This window comes from Drosophila biarmipes, chromosome 3R (assembly GCF_025231255.1).
Source record: "Drosophila biarmipes strain raj3 chromosome 3R, RU_DBia_V1.1, whole genome shotgun sequence".
NCBI lineage: Eukaryota > Metazoa > Arthropoda > Insecta > Diptera > Drosophilidae > Drosophila > Drosophila biarmipes.
In genome coordinates this window covers 23,373,261-23,392,609 of record NC_066616.1, presented here as the reverse complement: position 1 = coordinate 23,392,609, position 19,349 = coordinate 23,373,261, and positions in this window count along the sequence as shown.

The window sequence follows — 19,349 nt, the reverse complement described above, 5'->3', positions numbered from 1 at the left end:
TGTGCGTGTGCATCATTTTCGCTACTTCCCGTCTACTTTTCACAGTTCAGCGAGCTGCTCTCCTTTATTTCCCCCGCATTTTTTGTTTCACGGCTCCAATTTAAATTCATATTATTTGTGCTTCACATGTGAAAAATACACACAGCCCTGGGCGGCAGGGGAGGGGCTGCAGCAGCGATAAACAAAGAGAAGGTCGGATTTATGAGGCAGTCGGATGCTCTGCAGCTAAGTGGAGCAAGGCCCGGCAAAGGGCCAGCATCTGCCTGAGGAAGGCACTACTGTATGCAAAGTGGGAAGGAGTGGTTTTATCGGTAATTCAAAAGTGTTTCTAGATGTACTTCATCTAACTGGGAAAACCCTTTTATAATATTTATAGTTCATTTCCTAAGCTAAAGCCATATATATAAATAATAATATAATATGTAATATTAGGACTATAAGTAATAAAAAAAAAACAAAAAGTACGTAGTCAAAGACAGATATTTTTTATTTATTTTTTAAGCAAGATTAGCTATTTCTTAATTTTCTGAATTTTGTAATGGTTATCTAAAAAGATTTAAGCAACTAAAAAACTTCAAGTAAATCTGATAACACAATTGCAATCAAAAAATGTTTTATGTTGATTTTTCGGTATTTAGTTCTCTTATTTTTTATAAGCATACAATACTTTAAATAATAAACCATTTGTTATTAAACACTCCTATAGATCTTTAAAGAATCTATTTATTGGACTAGGATTTCCCCAATCACTTTTAATTTCCACACCCCATCAATATTTCTGCCCCAGCAAATAGTTAGCAAGATTGAGTTTTTATGTCTCCCAAAAAGTTGATTGGCATGTCAGATCCTTTAGCCAAACTAAGAATTCCTCATCACTTTTCAGCAATCCATTTCCGTTTTGTGGACTCTACAGTTCGCTGCAAATTATTTCCCAATGCTGCAGAACTTGTGTGCACTTTCAATATACACATACAGCCAAAAATACACATATATTTAAAGAATTTATTTATATTCCCAGCTCGGGTTTTTGGTTACCAATTTTTGAGTTGTTACAGTCTGTTTTATTTTCGGGCTGCCCACGTATAATTCATTGCATACTTTTTGGCATGCAATTTCATTTCCCGCTGACAGCAGAGTTTGCAATTCGTTTGATTTACCATTTATTTATGTCGTCTGACAAATTCAATTTGATTGCTGAATGCAAAACATTGAGGTCGTCGCCGCTGTTGGGTGGGTGGGAGAATGCATTTGCTGTTTTCCACACTTTAAATGCAATTTCTGGAACGGTCAGGCAAAAGTTTTTTATCACAATATTCCCTCGGCATCCGTTTCCGCTTCCGTTCCAACCCCCTGCATCTCCATGTCGTTCCGGCTCAGTCACTCTGATATAATTAACGTTAACGCAGTGGAGTGGCAGCCTTTTACGTTGCAACTGGCCACGCCCATTTGGCCGAGACGCCCCCGCCCCCGTCCTCGCCCCTTGGAACGATTAGGGCCGCGTGTCACTTGTCTTATTTTATCGCAAAAACAATTTGTCGTCGCCTGTGGCTGCCGACTTGCGGCAGAAGTTGCCCTGACAGCGTATCCCGTCTTTGGTGGCAAATTTTATAAACGATTTATAAAAGTCATTGGCGCAGTAGTTGGCAGGCAAACCCAGAGTCAAGCACAAACTCAATTCGTTGACATGTGAAAACTTTCGACGCTTTCTATTATTTATGAATTGCTCGCTCGTAAAGTTGCAGCCGCACACACATATGCACACCCACACTCGGATCACATCCAATTAGCATATTAAATTAAATAAATATTAAACTAACTGCCGCACAGCCCACAGCCGCCCACATTACGTATACGCCGTGCAGTCCAATGTTGTCAATACTTAAAGTGATCAGGACCCACTCACCCACACACACCCACCCACTCTGGGTGGCTAAACTGTCATGCAGTTAGTCATTCACTCATCAAACAGTCCACCCACTGCCTCAGCTCCCCCAGTCCCCGAGGATTATGTGCCAGCGGCTTTTACGAGTCCTGTAGTCCTGTCGTCCTGTGTGCAGGGCCTGCTGGTCTGCTCATAATTTATGCCACTCATCTTAATAATTTTGGGCGCAAAACTTCAACTACGAGAACGTGTAGAAGCAGGAGGTGGATGAGGAGCTGCAGGACCAACAGGACGAAGCAGGACCAGCAGCAGGCAACCCAAATATTTTAAACATTTACTTAGCCAACATAAAAGCTCTCGGTCGGCAGGTGCAGGGAGATAGAAAAGCCAGTTCAAGCGGGGACGCCGAGCTGAATGACCCTTTGATCTAGTTCCATTCGCAAATTGATTCACTTTATCAACTTTCATCTTTAGGATGACTACTTTCGGAGCCGAGCGAAACTTTCAATTGCTTTATTTGCGGCTATTTATTATTTAAGACTGCACTGAATATTGCAGAGGCGTTTCGGTGGGCTTTTAGTTTAAGTGGGTTTTTTACTGAGAACTGTATGTATTTTTTGAACGTTTTTATAATGGTTTTTATTCTATATATGGTTTATGGTTGAGATTTAAGGATTTAACATAAGGAGCATGTATTTATTGAATATTATTTCCTCAAAAATATATCTCGTGAAAAGTTGGTATTTCTAATACTTATTCATATTCCTATGCCATTTTATGGAACTTTAAGTATATCATAATTTTATTTACATTTCTTCACTACCCTTTTTTTTAAATTTCATTCTACAGTTAAGCTCTGAGATTCTTTTTATATTTTCCATCCCTGGACTCTGCTACCCAGTTGGCTTTACCTTTGCCTTGGTATGTTTCATCAGCATCGTCATCATCTTGTCACACGGCATCTTTTACATTACTAAATACACACACCCACATGTCCCATGTCCTCATCCCGAACCGCATCCCCATCCCCATTGCCTTATTTCCACCTATACCATACCATCCCAACCCATCCCACCTCTATTCCTATCCCCATTTGCTGTTTGTTTTAGTGCCAATGTAGCATAGTTTTATGCATATCCAAGTAGTCCTATGTGCAACGTCTTTGTTATGGCATAACTTCATGTGGGCGGCCCTCGGCGTGCATGTAAATGTCCATGGGGGAGTCCTTCGGGGGGTTGGGAGTCCGGAGGGGAGTCACTCGGTGCCGTGACTTGCTCTCAGGCAAATTTTACTTTACATTTTCCCCCCACCGGCTAACCATAGTCCCAGAAACTTAAGCGTTTTGGCTCTACTTGTGTGAAAATTTCAGCTTATCTGGTCCAAAAGGTATGTACCATTCGGAATTCATTACGAAATTAAGTTGTTAGATTCTTAAAGTTTAAGGTTTAGTGTACTGTTATCAAAATTCAATTCAAACACCCTCAAAGTTACGTGTACAATCTGCGATAACATTTCATGGTGTTTAAGCAGGTTCAAAAACACCAAAAACTGTGGTCAGAGAAGGGTTTTTTCAATGAAGTTCCCAGTCTGCCAGCTGCAAGTTGCCAACTTTCACTGCCGGCACAAATGCTTAAGCTTGCCGAATGACTTCAGGTGTCATTAAAAATGCACTTGCAGCCATTAGACTTGCATTTACCCCCAATCCACTCACCCCCACACACACACACGCTGAACTGCACTGCAAACAACCTTCGAAAGCCGCCAGTGGCAGCACTTTGCCCAAATCCAATTAACTTGAACTGCAGCCAGCACACGCACTCCCACACCCACATCCACAGACCCACTGCATCCATATCCACACCCAGCGAAAGCCACCCACATCCTCGACCCATAGAAAGTGCTGCAGCGAAGCCCGACGGGCATTTGTCGGGATAGCTAAGCAACTGCAACAACGGCTACGGATCGGGCCAGACCCCATGGAAATCCCTTTTGCATTGGGTACACTGTGAAAAAAACATTCCCTTTAAATACCTGAAAAATTCGGACTTAGCTTTCGGAAACAGCCAATTAATAAATATTGTTTTTAGAAGATATAACCCGAGTTATTGTAAAATGAAAGCTTGAACTTATTTTTTAGTAAATCACTTGTATCTTATAGAGAGATATTATAAGGACAATTGATAACTAATGGTAATGTTATAATACTAAACTTGTTGTATTAACATACGTCCTGGCAACTATTTAATGTCCGCTCTTAAAACTTTAGTACGGTTTTTAGGCTTAAGTTCTAATTTAAGGTTAAGATACGGATGATAAAACATCCTAAGCAACTTGAAAAACATATTAAATGTAAAATAAGTATTATAAAAATAAAAATACTATAGTCCCATTTACTTTATATTTTATATTTAGGTATCTGTTTTTAAAGTTTATATTTCTTATCAAAATTTATTATTGTTAAAAATCCCTTGTTAGAGCTTCTCACCCCCTTTCTCGCAGTGCACCCTTCTGCCTCGACACCGTTGTCTTCGTCTCTTGTTGGCACTGCAGATATTATAAACATTTTTCGAGCTTTTGCATATTTTAAGGCGCTGCTGCCATTACTCAAGTGAAGCCAAAATGACTTAGGTGACAGCGCAGAGGAACAGCAGCAATAACAAGGGCGAGCGGCACAATGGAGCATTACAAATATCCTTTTGAGGCAGCTGCCGGCTGCTGAGGCCAATGTCGCATAATAAAGCGAGCGGCATTCTTCATTCGGGGGCGGTGGATGCACTGCACCCACTGTCTCCTGTTCCCATCTCCAGACAAAGCCCCGGCAGTTGAATGAGTGACTTGCAAACAAGCCAGGATCAGGAGCAAGTGCAGGGTGTGCAGGGTGCAGGGTGGCCGGCAAACTGGGTCATGTTTACAATTAACTTTTTGGCCCACAGTGGCGGGCAGGACCTCCTCCATTTGCACCCGCAACCGCAGCCTCAGCCGCATCAGAATACGGATCCGAATCCGACTACGAATGGGCACCAGGCCCATCCAGCATGCATAAAGGACTCGACTCGGTGTCCGCGCCGGCTTAGCGTGTTTTCCGTTTGGCCTGGCTAATGGCTTGTGACCCACAAAAAAAAAGACTGAAATACTACAGAAAATTGGGAAGGGAAATAAAAAGGGATACCAGGATGGGATGCCGGAGTGTATATATCCTTGAGTAATATGCACATTCAAAGAGTTCGGGCTGCCCTCAAACATTATTAAGCGGTAATTTTCATTTGTAATGAGGCCCCCAAACACAGCCTCGGCTGCCCCGATGCATTATGCAGGTCCTCGAACAATTGCCCTGATTAAAATATCCTTGACGGCTAAGACCACGCCGAATTCTCTCGCTGTGTGCAGCCCCAAAACCTCGAACCGCCAAACCGCAGAGCTGTCAGCGTCGATTTTAATAAGCCTAATTAATAGCACGGCGCACAAAGGATATTTTGCATAATGCACTTGAAACTCCATTATGCGAAATGAAGTGGGGTTATCGGGGCTAGAGATTCAGAAAGACGTTTTGCTTATTTTTTAAATTAAAGCTTTTGTTTTATATTAATAAAATATTCTAAAAACACAGCATTTTAAAATATTGTTCTTGAGTTTTAATATATGTCATTAAAATTAGAGAAAGCATCAGCAACCAGTACTGCAAGTTTATTTTTTAAAGAACTATAATATCATAAAAATAATCTTCTTATTTTCCTTATCATTATAACCTTTTTTAAACTCCCTAAGTTTCTTAAGTCTAAAGCCTAGATTATATGGTGAAGCAGCGATTAAATTGCGCCATTTCCTCTAAAAAGCTTAATGAATAAACTTTAATTTATTACCAATTTAATGTAATTCGCCTTAATTAACTTCTGGCTTCGTTTCGAAATCAATAAGCGATCTCTCGTCATCTCCTTAAATGCTCTCATTAATGTGGCTCAACTACCAAATGGTTTTGCCTAATGACCAACAATAAATTCCGATTCCATTCCTTCCATTCCGGATCCCAGAACATATCCGCCTGCCCTCTTGGCAGACCCGAAAATTCAATGCATAATTTCAAAGAGTTTGCACCTATTGTTTTGTTTGGCCGGAATGTGCTCCGTTTTGTTTACTTTGGGACGAGTTGGGTCGATGGTTGGTCGGTTTGCGGATTGCGGATTGGGAACAGGAGCAGGCAACCAGGCTTGAAATTATGCTTCCTGTAATTTGACATGCAGACAAAACCATTTAACACCCCGATGGCTGCATTGTTCTGGCTTCTCACTTTGCGGTCGGCCATCAGGCCGAGGGCGAAATTCCAGCATTTAATATTTAAAGCCAGCAGTCAGCAGTCGACAGCCGGCAGGATAATAAACAACGAGTTGCAAGTGCACATCCCCCAACACCGCCCCCCTTGCATTGGTGATTAAAAACTCATTAGTACTCAATACTTTTTAGTTTGGCGCGCGCTGCACTTGCTTATCCAAGTCTAGAGTTTAGTGGCAGCACCCAGGACTTTAAGGACTGAGGGAGAGTCCTCGGCCGGCTTCTAATTAACTTTTATTACAGTTTATTGCTGTGCAGCATCCAGAACCGTTTTCATATTTTAATTATGTTTAAGTGTCATGATTTCTAATTGTAAATTATGGAGCAACACAAAAATAACATAAAGCGGCGATGGCGAGTGGAGCTAGCTGGAGCAGTGATACCAGGAGACCAAAGCCACGCAGTGTCCTGGGCATTGGTCAGTGTCCACTTCACGGATGGTGGGCACAGGGGTGCCGACTAGGGGGGTTACGTTCAAAAAATATTATAAAGGTGGTATAATAAAATCTTTAATAACCTACAAGCTATATAAAAACCTACTCCTAACTTAAAAACTAAAAAAAGTTAAATAAAATAACTTAAGAAATTATAACAGTCCTAGAAAAATAGTTTATAATCTTTGATCACAGCTACTATAAATACCAAAAGTGTCCAAGGTATAAAAAAATGTAATCTGTTAAATCTAAATATTTAGCTGAGTTTCTGAGTATTTAATCTCCTTTTGAGGAAGCCCCTGCCTCGCGTTAGTTAGCGACCACAGGACAGCAGTCAGACCGCAGAACCCAAAATCCGAAACCAAGCCAACGAACGTCAGAGCAGAGCGCCACCTCATTCCTCAATCCCTAGCCACGCCCCTGCAGCCCCTATCCCAGCCCCTATCCCAGCCCCCAGCCCTGCGCCAAGCCCCTCACCGCACGCCCATGCCATAATTATGCGCTTGAGTGCTTGATTATGATGGCGCTTGGCTGACAACGATGATTACGTAGCCGCTCTGTTGTTTGTTCATTAATAAGTGCAACAAAAACGCGTCGCCATCTTCCATCCCTTACCAGCACTCACACACACTCGCGCACACGAACACTTTACAACCGCATGACACACACACACACATTGTCATCAGCGTTTTGCAGTTGTTATGCCCTTTTATGCGGGACTTGTCACTTACACGCAAAATTTAGCAAAAGCTCCTGCGATAGCGAGGTGTTGTAGTTGCCGTTGCCGTTGTCGTTGTTCTCGACTCAACCCGCATTCGCGCGCCTGTCTTTGTGCCACTGCATCAGTGTGGGTGTCTCGCATGTGTGTACTCCTAGTCGCACTACTCACTTGCGCTCAAATTGCATATTTTGCAGCTTGATAGCTCATTACGCTGACACTTGATTGTTGCACGTACCTTCCAAAGAAGCTGAGGCAGCACCACCAAGTTTCCCCGCGAAAATGCTGGCGATCTATAACCAGAGATGTCAGCGTGAAAAGGTTGGGAAACTCTTGGAAACTATATATTATGAACGTAAAAAAGAGTTTATGCCGAGTAAAATAATATGTTAGCATTTGTTACTGTTATATCTAAGATTGGAGATTATAACTCATTATACCTTAGTTCAGCAGGTCTTTTCTCTATCTATAACACATTCAAATGATGTTAAAAAATATGATCTTAAAAATTACCAAAATAAAAAACTATAGAAATAGAAACGAAATCTTATTATAATTTATTTTTTTAATCAAGCGTTTTTCTTACTTTAATCGTGAGGGATAGTGTATACCTTATTTTTTTCCCAGATTTTAAAGGTATTTATAACGAACTTCAATTTAGGACCCATCCCCGCCTATGATCGCGTGCATCTGCATTTCGGGGCACCTCTGTGCCTGTCGTGTGCCAATCTATTACCGAATTTAAGCGTTTAAGTGTTATTACGCACACAAGTACATGCAGGAAACTCGCTCCAGCGATGACAACAACCTTTTGGGGAAACTTTTCCTGCATTGCCAACGACATTAAAAATCCATTTAGCGCCGAGCTCAGTGCACTGAAATCACCGACAACGAGGGCAGGAGCTCATCACCGTGACCCCAGGACCCCAGGACCCCTAACCCCTTTGCCACCGCCACCGCCGCCGCCCATGGTCCTTTGACAGCCCCTCGCTAATAACCCGTTGAGTGTCTGTCGTCATTGCTTTTGTCATGCAAGACAACGTTGGCGTTATTGAGTTAGCTGAGCGAAAAAGAAATCTGTTAACCAAAAGCGAATGCGGTGAACTAACAAATTGTGCCCGACACTCTTTGCCATCTTGGATAAATGCGACCATTGGGAATTCCGGCATCAGCAGAAAAGCGCAGGAATTTCGGGTGGAGATGGGGTTTACTTCGCTTCACTTATGTAATTAAGCGCTGTGAGGCCACGCCCTTGTGGCGAACTCTGGTGCTAATGCTCGTGTCGCTGATTAGGCGCAATTAACATGCTTCACGCATAATGCTGGTCACACTGCAACGTCAACGCCCACGCACAGGGTCGCACATACACGCTCATCGAAAAAGGGGGAGTGGCAGGCGAAAAACAGGGCTAGGGGATCCGTCCTTTTGCAGCTCACAAAAGCTAATCAAGTGGTTTAATTGGAAAGCAAACTCGGATTTAATTGTCACTCGCATCGATAAAAGAAAGCCCGGTTAATGAATGCTGCTCTCACCGAGGAACCAGTCAACCGGTCCTTAATTCTGCTAAAACTGCTTTAATATAGTGCTTACTTTTCAGCACCATCTGCATTTTAATGAGCTCTTCAAAGGGTGAGATATATGTGGACTTTAAATTTAATAGAGGCTTAACGTTATTAGGGGAATCTAATGATTTCAAGGGCATTAAATATTTTTTAGTTTATTTAAAAAGGTTTATATTTCTAGTTTTTGTACTAAAATATTTATTAATATTGAATTAAATCTTATTAAATGTTCTACATTATTTTAGTGAGGTTTTAGGATTTTGCTCACTTTATAAATAGTTAAAATAAAATAACTATTGCAATTCAACAAGACCCACATGCTGCTTAAGTCACTAACCCATAAAAGAAACAGCAAATCAACGCAGGGAAAAAACCCTGCAGACCAAAACCAAATAGAAACACGAATCAAATTAAGTAAATTACGAAAGTAACTTGAACCAGAGAACTTGGCTCAAACAGAATCAATCTCTATTGAAACTCGACCACTACCCCCAGTCAATGGGATGTTTATCTTTAAATACTGAGCATATGCTAATGCATTTTCCACTCAAGGGCTGCTCCGGCACTCGGAAAAGATGGCCAAGGAGCAAGTTGTGGAATCAGAGCTCAGTTCGGTTTAGTTGGGTTTTTCTTGGAAACTTTCCCTCGTACCTGCACTCCGGCCGATCGAATTTCCACGAAATACTAGATGCTGCATTTATTTTGTTTTCGAATACAACACACAAAGGTGAAATAGGGTAGAGATGGAGAAGAAAGAGCGCTTACTTTTAAAACTTAATTTATATGCACGCACACACACTCTCGCATCGAGGCAGACAAGCCAAAGGATTCAACTTACAGAAGAGGGAATTTCCCGGCTGGCAAGGACGCCCGAGTCCGGCCCCCATTTTCCACCCACTAGCCCTCAAACGCTGGACAGCACTTTGTTATATTTCCCTGCAATTTTCAATTTATTTCAATTTTTCGGCGCTTTTATAGTTTCACTCGCATCCTGCTCCCGTTTTCCCTTTTTTATCATGTCGGTTTTTTGGAGGGTGCGTGACAGGGCTTGTCTTTGCTTAAAAATGTATACTGCGCAGCCAAACAAATTTATGGCTTGAAATTACATATAAAAACGGGGTCGCCACGCTGGCCCCTGTCTGCGAACCCCATGCTAGGTGTCAAAGTTGAACTCGTAGGGCTGGCAAAAAAGGAGTTCAAGCTATTTCGTTGAGTGTAAGAGCGCCATAAAACACGCGTCATTTATAATTGTAGTGCTTTTATAGGGAAAATCATTCAAATTTAATTATCATCATCAAAAATACCATAAATCATAAGGATATATTAAAAAATATTGGTGTTAATGCTTAAAAATTATAAATTCATAAAAGAAAGCTTTAAATTATTCAAAAACACTTTGATTTACTTATAAATGATAAAATGTTATACGCGAAATTATGTTATGAGCAAAAATACAACATCAAACGCCCACAGAGCATACAAATATTTGAATAACATTATTTGTTATTTATGTATCTCTAAGAGGGCAACAAAAAGTCATCAAATGTATTCAAAGTGGACTGTGAAAAATCTAAAGTCAACAATTTCCCAGGGCGCGAATAAATATTGGTCAGACATCCAGTTGACACATGAGTGCACTACAGTTGGTTCCGTTTTGGGACCTTGGATCCCGAGACCCGAAGAGCCTCAAGAAAATACTTAGCCCCGCTGCTTTGCATAATTTGATTTACTGAATCCAGCTTTCGATGCTGTTTGGCTATTCAGAACGCGTCGGACCATGGCTCATTATATTGTTTGTGGGCACAATTAGTGGCCGCCTAAGTACAATAAATTATCATAATAAGGCGGCAAATATTTGCAGGCAGTGCAGCCGGCAAATTGGATTGCAGAAAGAAACGAGATACATTTACTTGATCCGAGAGCGCAACAATAAAACAATAAATCCGGGGCAGCAGTGACACCAAGCAAAGAGGCAAACTCATTACAAATTGCTGCATTAATTTCAACTTGACGGCGCTGGCGAAAAGGTGAGAGGCAGCCACTTGAGCTGCAGTCGCTCCTCCTCGAGGAAAATGCAATTAAAAGGCGAAGGGCACAGGACATCTGCTGGGTGGACGGGGGTCGAGGACGAGGAGCCAGGCATCCGTAATTCAATAAGGAATAGAAAGACGGGATTGCACAGTACAAAGAGCATGGCGGGCGACTTGAAGCAGATTGAAATTAAGTGCCGAAAAAGCAAATGTACGGGAAAAATCAACCGGCTTCGTTCGGTATTCATTGTATTATATTTGCTTTTTGATTATTTGGGCACTTGCAGAGTAGGTACCCAGAATCAAATAAATTTGCACAGGTTTCTAGCGAAGAACAAGTATATTTTAATTTACTTGAGCAATAGAGGAAATTTCGAAATGGAAAATAAGTTATAATTAAAATGCGTGGACTTGATTTATAAGAATATTTGGAGTATTTGGAAAAAGGACAGTACCATAAACAGATTTTCCTTTGATCAAAAGTAGATTATACGTCCTTCACTTCTATTTAAAAAAAATATATATTTTTCCATTTTTAAATTAAATATTTTTATTACTCTTCATGAAGAATAAAATCTTTTTTGCTGTATACCTACAACAAAGTATGGCCAAGGAAAAAATTCTATTGAAAGAGGACCAGACAAGACGGTCAAAAATTGTAAGAAGAGGACGAGCGTGGGCGTCCAAGGGTTAAGGCGACGGACAGCTGTTTCCGCTGATTAATTGCCCAAACACAAGACATGCAAATTAAATTAGCCAATAAACGGCGGGCGGCCTGACACCAAGGCGGAGTGAAAGGGAACAGAGCCGAACTGAACTGAGCGATCCGGGCCAGAAGCGTGAAAGTGCCAACTTAGAAATTTCGCGTTTTTTCCCCTTCATTTTATTTTATGTTTTTCTTTGTTTCTGGCAAAAGGTTACACAGCATTAAAAACAAATGAAGCCCTAATGGACTTCGAATGCAGTCAAGGGAAAGGCTGGCAGAGGGCATTGGGCAGAAGGGCACAAAAAAGGCAGGAAGGGCGGCTGGCTGGCAGGAAGGAAGGATGCAAGGGGAAAGGACTTCCAAGGGAGGGCAGAGGACACGACTGTAGGGGCCGGTGTTGAGCCAGTTCAGCCACGGGGCAGGCACAAATAATTGGCTTAATTTTTAATTGACGCGAAATTAATAGCCTCTGCCAGTGGCCAGGAATTGAGGCGAGGCGACGCAATGGAGGCACACGGCCACCGGAGTCCTCGGCGGCATGATAAATGAAAGCAGCGAAGGTTGCGTCAAAGTTTTGACCAAGAGTTTCAAAGGAAAATACCCTAACCACAGAAAAGGTTAACACAAATGAAAAATGTTTAGTACAAACTCAAAGAAATATAAAACAAAATGTGCCCAAAAAATATACGAAATAATAATAACATTTTACGTTCATGAATTGAGAACCTAATTTATATACAAAAAGACAAACTCTTAGAATTCAAAAAATATAATGATGATAAAATAAATATGTTAAAATATATTTACTAAATCTTTAGCTTATTTTGATTATTTTAAATAATTTATATTTGTCCTAAAAAGGTGTATTGATTTCTTAGTTATTTTATTTATATTAGGTTTTTGTTTATATATCTTCCCACAAATACTTTACCATCTCTGAAAGTTTCTTTCTGGAAATTTTTAGCAAATCGCTACTACAATCTGCCCAGGAAAATAAAATACAAAATTAATTTGGGAAGTGTAGACTTCTTAGCTGGACGTTTATACCTTTCCCTCAGAACTCCTTGTGTTTCGTTTAAAAATTGAAAAACTTGAGTTCAAGTTGGAGTTGGAGGCGTGCCTCGGTTCAAACTAAACTTAAGTTGAGTTTGGCTCATTAGCGTTTTTGGTCAAAATTATTAATAGCAAGGCGGCGGCCACGCCCCCCGGCAAGAGTGCAATTAAGCAGCTGTTAAATTTAATAAGGCAGCAGTTCGCCAGCAGCCTCTCGTGAAAGCCCCGCCCCCTGGAAATCCTTTGGCACGTTTCCCTTTGCCTTAATCACGGCCCACGCTAATCAGCATGGGTGTGTGCATGTGTATTTACAGGTGTGCCTGCAGGTGTGTGGATGGAGGTGTGCTGGTGGCTAGGTGTCCGCTAGTTAGTTAGTCCTGTCAGTGTGCTGGGATAAACTTTTCAACTTTTCCACCGGCGCAAATGTTAAGCGTGAAACTTTCGCCCCTCGAACAACTTCGACATGAAAATGGGCTGGCAAAAGGGAAAGCGACTTTGGGGCCTGCCGAAAAAAAGTTTTCCCATAACGGAAACGGAAATACACGTCAAGTGTGTGGACAGGTGGTTCAAGTCTGTGCGTGTTTGTGTGTGCCAAACAAGACGAAACAACTATTTATTTAACTGCCAACATTTTTAGGCTGAGGAGACGGTGGTAGGCCCATCAAGAATCATCATAAGAGCTGAGTTTTCGGCCCAAAAGTTTAATTAGTCGTTGCTGCAGATTTATTTGGGTTAGTGACTGAGATATGAGGAAATTTATTAGATTGTACGGATGAGACGAAAGGCTGATTTACCTGCGGGGCAAAACTGATGGCATTGAAATGTTTATATGACTGGGTTAATTTTTTTGGTATTTAATTAAATAAAGTTATCTGGTGTCATTTATTTGAGAATTTTCTGGGCATTTTTGTCTAGTTTTCTGAACCCACAAGAAATGAAAAATCCTCTTCCAATCTATTCCATACCTTTTTTCATCCCCTTCTCCCCATCTCAACCAATTTATGTGATTGTTCAACACGATTTCATTTTCAGTTGCTAAGAGATTTCCTATCCTAATGTATTTTCACGCAACCCCATTGCCACCCCTCCGCCACTCGTATATTACCTTTGCCCACACCACCCGAATCCACGCCCCCTTGTCACGCCTTAATGTGTAAATTGCCACGCCCGCTAATGCATTTATCCCTGACAGGCGACAAGTAGAAAGAATACAAATAAAAGACATCCCCCGAAAAAAGGAAAACGAAACAGTAGGAAATACGGAATCAGCATCGCGAGATCCACTTAAATATATAGTTGATATATTTTACATACACGAAATTGGTTTTTAACTGTATTCCAAGGACGGGCAGACAACCGCAGAAGGCCGGAAAAGTGGCGGGAGGTGGTTTGGGGGGCTTGGGCGGTTTGGGGCCAATGGAAACTGAGCCTCTTGAAGCGACTGAGCAATTTCATTTTACAACCACTCGTTGTACTTCTTCCTCCTTTTTTCCCGAGTTGGCCCTGTTGTTGCTCTTGCATTGCGCCATTTAATGTAAATCGTAAATTTAAAATGTCATGTAAAATTGTGGGCGGCTGGGTGGGTAAGGAGGCGTGGCACAGCCGGCACTCGAAAGATCCGAAAGCCTCCACTTAAGCGACAAAAAACACCGAAAGACAAAGGCGCAAAAAAGTGCAAGAGGAGATGGCTAAGGAGCGCAGCGAAAAATGTTATTAAAAGCCGTCTACTCTGATTGTTCTAGCAGCAGAACAATGCCATAGATGGGGATCCTCAATCAGCCGGGTGTTCCAGGCAGGAAACGGCTTTTATAACCTCTTTAATTTATTTCTAGACTATGCGAAATTTTATAGATGAGAAAAGTTTTTTTTTTTTTTTTTTTTTTTTTTTTTTTTTTTTTTAATTAACATCTTTATTTAATATAATCCAGGAACAGATCTAATTAAAGCCTTTAACCTAAATGTTTTCTTAAGTAAATAATCTCTTAATTATAAATTATAATTAGTTTTCAACTTGGTATATAGGAGTAGATCAAATTACGACTAGTTTCAAGTAAATAATATATTCATATTAGTCTCTTAGGAGCAGCCCAAAATGTCTTCTTTTGAGCCTGCGAATTGGGATAGCCCCCTGTAATCTCCGGGCTAGACGATTACGGTGGGCAGTTAGACGGTCGTTGTACCAGCTTGAGAAGAACGATATTTGGTCTTCAACAAGACTCAGGTTTAGGTCATTGTGAAGCGTTTGGCCGCTAACGAACCACTCACAGCCAGTGATTTGTCTTAATGTTTTGTTCTGGACGGTTTGGAAACGTTTTCGGTGGGACGCAGCCGCCACTCCCCAAATTTGGATTCCATATCTCCAAGTTGGTGCGATGATTTGTTGATAAATGTGCCGCTTGCATCTTAGAGATAGTTTGCTTTTCTTGTTTAGCATCCAGAATAATTGGTTCCGCTTTAGGTTGCACATTTTGACGACTCTGGCAATATGTTCTCGGAAGGTTAGGCGTTTGTCCAGTGTGAGGCCTAGGTATTTCGCCTTAGTCGCTTGCTCTATGTCCACATTATTAATGTGGACCACCGGAGTTGTTTTTCGGCGTAACGTAAAGCAAACGTTTACGCATTTGCTTTCGTTGATTTTGATATTGTTCGCCGTGGCCCATTTCTCGAATTCGTTGAGGTAGGTTTGCAGTGTTTGTGAAGACTCGGTCTCACTGTTCGAGGAGCTGAGAAAGCAGACGTCGTCAGCGAAGCTGGCCAGCAGCATTTTGCTGTTGTCGTAGGATGAGAAAAGTAAAAACAATTAAATTCCCTAACAAAATAAAAAATATTTTGTTGCCTACTTTTAGGTACTATTTAAAGTGATTTTATCACAAGTGACTTTACATTAAGTGGTTTCACTACAGCATTATTATTTTACTGTTGAGATATCTATAAATAATTCAAATCTGTCTGTGTTTTTAAATCTCTGCATATATTGTTGCCTAGTTGTAGGTGGCACTTAAAGTGATTGTATTTCAAATGATTTTACATTAAGTGATTTCATTACAGAATTATTTAACCATTAATAAATGAAATAAATTATTTCTGGTCATTAACATATAAGTTTCATAATTATTTACCATCATTAACTAACATCCTGGTGATTAAGGATTGCGGAACGCTAACTACTTGGGCCTGCTGCCTGCGAAAAGGGGCGTGTCCCTGAGCTAAGGTTTTTGCCTTTAATAGAATTTTTATGAACTTAAGTAAAGTCGTGTCCAAATCCCACGCAGATTACACACGCACACACACTCGCCAGCGGGCACATCCACAGAGATGAGAGACTTTCTGACTTACGCAACAGCAAAAAGCTTTCAAAAAGGCTAAGAGTGGGGGAGTGGCGGGGGTAATGGTGGCAGTGGGGGCTAAGTGGGAGGGGCAGGACGAGTGCGAGTGCGTAAAATGGCAGTTAATCGTGACCACGTACCAGGACTATTAATAAAAGCGTCTTTAGACCTACATTTTGTGGACATTTCGTTGCCATTTCGACTGCACAACAATGAAGCCGCAGAAGAAGCAGAACTTTGGCGCATCATTAATTTCACGCAGTGTACAACTGTCGAGCCTCCCCTCGTCTATTTCTTTGTTGTCCCCCCAACCCCTCATAGACAAAAGCCATGTGCAGCTGAAAACAAAAAAAAAAATGGAACTGGCAAAAGGCAAACTTAATAACAACAAAATGGACTTTGTGGCCTCATCTTGGGACTGGGTCACTCGCACACTGGCGCAGGCACACATGCCCTTTGCCAAAGGCAGCAATTTTGTAATTTATCATTGCACAATATTATACACGCCCATATGTTTGTCGCTGCCACCGCTTTGTTCTTGCCAAATGAACTTTAGACTCGGAAAGGGACTCGTCTTAACTATTTAAACCCGTCAATGACCCCCACAAATCACTTGGTCAAAGGGATTTACTGGGAGAGCAGCAGATGTTTTGCTCAATTTTTACAAGAAGATATGTGGATATTTATTAAAGAAATTCTGGGATGAAATCCTGAAATTGGGTTTACTTTTAAAAAATTGTTAATTAGAAGTAACTACATTTTAATTTATATCAAATAAAATAAATTAATTATAATGATAATATCAAATGCCGAATTACACACACCACGCACAGCAAACAAACCCCCAAAAGCCAGTAGCAGGTTAATGAGCAGCTGAAACGAACCAACAATCCTTCAAAAACACTGTACAAATCGCCGGCAGCCATAGCACAAAAATAGAAAGCACAAAAACCCACAAACAAACAAGGAATTGCTTTCAAATTAAATAAATATCTAAACTGAAAGCGAAAAAGCCACCCGCTGCGGTTTTCACCGCCCCCAGGCCGCCACGAAGATACATACATGTGCGGCGAAGCCCTTTTGGCATATCAAAGTCATTCGCACATCGACCACACCCCTTTAAAACTCTAATTGACGTGCCTTTGGTCAAATGTAGCAATTCTCTGGTTTCGGTACATATTTTTTCCTGTCACGCCGCCGGACACGGCAACACACGAGTGCATTTCAAGGGTGTTTATGTGTAAGAGGACACTGCGAAAAGGACCGCTTAGTTCGGATAAATTTACACTGAACGCAGCAGAAAGAAATAAAGCTTTATATAAGAAAATTTTTTAAATGTTAACTGGCGATAAATCTAAAAAAAAGTTAAATCTTAGTACAAAATCGGAATTCAAAGTCAAAACTTAAAAAAAAGCACAAATATTTTGAAATTGTTCCAAAATTACCTAAAAGTATGCAATAAAATATTTTAAGACCGGAATCCAATGTGTGATTGTCGAAGGATGTCTTTATATTTACTTTTAAGGTAGAATCCCGATTAAAATCAGGAAAGTCAATAAATTTTTTTACTGTGCGTAAAAGTGCACGAGTGTGTATTGGCCAAACTTAGCATCGCACGTGCTCTTCTCGGTTGCCATTTTCCGCATTTGGCCATTTCTAGCTCAATCTTGGCCTGGCCAAAACTGTCCTGTTGGCCAGATGCATTCCGCGCTGCGTTTCCTTTGCGGTAGCTTAGTTTATGGTTTTGATTTCCGTTGCGCAGCTCGTTTTTTAATTAGCTGCCAGGGCCATTTCACTCTCGGTTTCCCGCTTTCTTCTGCTTGCGGTGTAATTGACCGTGTAAACTGGGCTTAAGTCACTTAACAGTCGCTTAACACATGCAGCTGAAGGGATGGCACCAAAAAACCAAAAAAAAAAAGGATCTTCTGACCCGAAAGTCTTCTCGATGCCTTTTTTTGCTGCCGGCGGAGAGACGTGGGTGCGGGTTGGTGGGCAATTTGCATATTGTTTTGTGCTTTGCTGAACTTTAGCTTGTGCCCGAAAATGTGTTGCATACTTTGCGGCTTTATGCAAATGCCATCACAGTGGTCACTGACAAATAGGGGACACTTTTTTTGAAGTACTGTCGCTGAAGATTAATTTGAAAAATTAAAGTAAATAATTTAGAATTTAGAAAATAGAAAATAGAAAATAGAAAATAGAAGAACTTACAACATAAATTTTATTTAAATAAATGATTTTTTTTTTCATCTAAAAAAATTGTTTTTGTTTCTTTAAAGACTTTTGTTAACCCCTCGAAGGAAACTCTTAAACATTGAATATATTTTTTAGTATTTAATTAGTTTTTCAGCTCTGCTGCAAACGATATCATGCATTCACCTCTGACCTCCACTGTGAAAGAGTTTTCGTGGAGAACAGGACCCGGACCCGGACCCGGGACAAGTTTGCGCTCTGCGTGGCAAACAAATAGAAATTAACATGACATACTTTGCCCGGTTCGCAGCTCCTCAGCTCAGCTGGTGTCGGCAGTGGATTCTGTCCCTCGAAAGCCGTCCCGCTGCTGCTGCTGCTGTTGATGATGATGGAGATGGAGCTGAAGCTGAAGATGGTGCCAGAGATGGAGGTGGCTGAGGATGGTGCTCCTTGCCGGGCCACGCATGTGACGCAGCAACAACAATAAGGACAGCGACAAACATGCACAGCGGGGCATGGCCCGTAGAAAATATGAAAAATGTAAAACAAAAATCTGGCAAAAACTTTTCTAATTTAAAACTGCCAGCAAAAAAAAAGAATGCCAAAAATAAAATAAAGTACGGCAAGGAGACTCGGAAAAACGACATTAAGTTGGAGGGTTGGGGAGGGAGGCACCACGGAATCCTTAAGCAAATCTTAATAATATCTGGATCACACTTTGGCTTGTAAAGGGTATATAAGAATGGGTAAGTGGAAGGTGGTAATTAAATATTGTATATTAAAATGTGAAGGTTATAAAACATAAATTTTAATTAATTCGTCTAATTTATACTGTTCAAGAGGTTTTTAATAAAAAATATACCATATGTAGAGTATTTGTAGAGCGTTTTCGTATCGGCACATGCAGTAGCAAAATGCCTCCATTTTTTCCTGGTTATTTTCATCATCAACACGCTTTATAGAATGTTAACTCTCCCCCTGCCAGTCAAAGTGCTCGGCAAATTATGTCTGTTGACAGTGCCGAAGTGAAAGTCCTTTGCCTCTGCCAGCAGGACCTGCACATGTTGATGAATGCGAGGCCAAGAGATTTCAACTTTCTAATTTAATGCGACAGTGAGA